The sequence below is a fragment of the Anarrhichthys ocellatus genome, unplaced genomic scaffold (genome assembly GCF_004355925.1).
Source record: "Anarrhichthys ocellatus isolate YVR2014 unplaced genomic scaffold, GSC_Weel_1.0 scaffold7, whole genome shotgun sequence".
Taxonomy (NCBI): Eukaryota; Metazoa; Chordata; class Actinopteri; order Perciformes; family Anarhichadidae; genus Anarrhichthys; species Anarrhichthys ocellatus.
The window spans coordinates 12103277-12106255 of record NW_022280037.1 but is presented as its reverse complement, the minus strand read 5'-3'; the positions used below and the strand labels follow the sequence as shown (position 1 = coordinate 12106255).

The window sequence follows — 2979 nt, the reverse complement described above, 5'->3', positions numbered from 1 at the left end:
GTGTGTGTGTGTGTGTGTGTGTGTGTGTGTGTGTGTGTGTGTGTGTGGTCGTATGTTTAAATGTAAACCAACATTCTTTTTTATTCGTCTTATCGTCTCAGGCATTTGATCCTAATTTAACTTTGTTACTAACTCATTCGCCCACTCGACATTTCTGCTCGACCCATCAGTTATCTCATGTTTTCCGTCTGTCTGTCTGTCTGTCTGTCTCTGGCCTGGTTTGAGTCAGCCCAGCAGACTCTCTCTCTCTCTTTTGGGGCTCGGTAACGCGCCTCGATTGGCTCACGCACAATTCGACTGCACTGCGACGTCACAAGGCGCCGGAGCTCACCGATTGGCTGCCAGACCGGGAGCGGGGGATGGAGAGTGGGGGGGGGGGGGTTATATACGCGGATTGAGGCGGCAGGAGGGCTGATGGGAAAATGGAGAGACTGAGTGACGCTGCTCAGTGCCTACAGTCTCTCTCTCTCTCTCTCTCTCGCTCTCGCTCTCTCTCTGTGTTGCTCTCTCTCTCTCTGTGTTGCTCTCTCTCTCTCTGTTGCTCTCATTTTGAGTTCCTCTCCAGCTCGCTCTCCACCAGGCTCCAGCTCCTCACATGGTGGAAACTCCAAACAGCCCACTCTTGACTGTCACTTAACCGGATTTGTGTTTTACTTGCCGTAGGCGGCAAGGAGGCGATGCGGCTTGAACTCCGTCTTTTGGTAACTTTAAGTCTGAGCCAGCAAAAAATAAAGGAAGTCGGCGAGCTGCACCCAGTATGCCCACCTTCACAGTGGCGCCAAAATGCACCGGGAGACGTTCTCCCGTCAGATAAAAACAGAACTCGCTGTGTGGCCGGAGGGGAATCGCACCCAAACCCCACAGCCAAAGTGAATGTTTGACATGTGGTTCTGCTTCAGTTTGAAATGGTCATGACGCATTCTGGCTCTGGATTAATTGGTCCCTCAGAGCAGGCGGACGTTGAAGGCCGCAAAAAAAAGAAGAAGAAAAAAGAAAATTCAACATTTTCTCTCTGCGGTTTGTCATGAGACCCGTCCTTGTATTTGAGCATGAAGATACTTTTTGATCAGGGTTCTCTTCAACACTCTTATTTACCTTTCATGTGACCAGGATGTGTTTTTATTGTTATTAATACCAGCGTGTCCAGTTACAATATGTACATTCACATTAGAGCTGAAACCATGAGGCGATTAGTCAACTGATTGATTGACAGAGAATGAACTATTTTAATACCATGTATTGTTAAATTAAGCTAAAAGGTCAGATGTATTTAAGGATGTTCACATTGATCTCTGCAAACTTGTCGCTGCCATTTTTTCACTTTTTTCACATTTTATACATTAAACAATGACAAAGTTTGAAGACATCATCTCGAACTCAAGGAAATTTCGAGACATTTCACAGAATAATCTAAACATAAATCGGAATCACTCTTTATCTACCAGGTCTTTTCTCGCTCATCCCATTTAATTATTGCTGAATGTGACGTCTACAAATTGCAAATTTTGTTGCAAGAACACCAAAAGATGCTCTTTGTTTGCTTGGATTAGAGCAGCCTTATTAACCTCACATCTGAAGAGCGAGAAGCATCCTGTGCTTGTAATTCTTGTTTGAAAATATATATTTGATCATCAACGGTTCATTTTATCACTCCCTTTTCATGATCGTGATCATCACAACCGGTCAGAAGCCGGTTTCTCTGACCTCTGACCTCCGGAACCTGCCTCTCTTCCCTCGCACGTTTTTAGAAAACGACGGCACACAATATCTTCATTTATGCGTCTCGTTGGCTCTGTTTGATATTCAGCAGCGGGACGAAGACGTCCCGGTGGCAGCGGAGTCTGGTAACGAGCTGTTCGGGGGTGACGGGTGGACTCGTAGCGATGTCGAGCAGTCGGTGAGGATGCGGATGCATGAAGAAGCTGTTATTGAAATTACACTTGACGCGCTTTCTGAACTGCTGCTGCTGCTTTTTAGTTAACCCTGGAGAGGAAGTGTTACGCTCTTCTATCTTTAAAGGATCACATTAGGAAGCATCTTATTTAATTCACTTCATAGGGTCCCTACTTTTAGCTACTTTAATTGGAGATAAATTACATTTGCAATCGGTGTGAATCTGTTGTGTTCAGTGGTGTAAGTGTGGGTGGCGAGAGGGAGAGTGGAGCCAAAGGTTTCTCCAGTCAAAGGTGTGACCCCAGAATCAGCTGCTTTGCGTTGTAGTCTGTTAGAAATGCATGTGGGTGGAGAGATACGAGGTCAGCCAACATAGTGTTTAATATTCATAGTTCGGATGTGAAACTAATTCTTAAGTCTTTAAATTGTCAGGAAGTGAAAACTAAAAACGCCGATCAGTCTCCCAGAGCTCAGAGCGACATCTTCACGTTTGCTTGTTTTGTCTGAATAACCGTCAAAGTCAGAGCTGTATAGTCGAGAGGAACTCTTGAGACGAGTCTGAGCAGTATTGCGTTTGAGTCGAGACCGATGGGAAGGTAGATTGTTGTTGGCTCAGGAGGTAGAGCGGGTCGTCCTTTAACCACGAGGTTCGATCCCCGGCTCTTACTGTCTAAGACACTGATCCTCAGGTTTGTCACACTTCACACTGCTCCTACATGCTTTGAACAAGTCAAATTTAATATATGTACCTGTATGTATATGATGATTGTAAAACAGTTTAAAGGTAACTGTTTAATTCCAATATGTTTCCACCTTGAATATTACCAGAATTCTACAACCTTACGTTCATTGTTTTCTGAAGTTGTGATTACAACTCACAAAGTTAGGAGACCGGTGAGGTGATGACTGAAGCTGAAACAGTCTATCAACAGAAAAATAACTATTATAATGGCTATATTGTCTGTTCTGCTAACCAACCTCTTGGTCCAACTTCTCCAATGTGAGGATTTGTAGTTTTTCTCTTTTATTTCTTTGTAAACTGATTTTTTTTTTTGGGGAATTTTTGACGGTTGAAGATGTCTCCTT

At 44.0% G+C, this 2979-nt stretch overlaps 1 protein-coding gene across 1 annotated transcript in view; it reads left to right on the top strand.

The window, feature by feature from the left end:
• The window catches only part of mta1 (metastasis associated 1), a 32637-nt gene that overhangs the window by 5792 nt on the left and 23866 nt on the right, over nucleotides 1-2979 (top strand). The window lies entirely within an intron of this gene.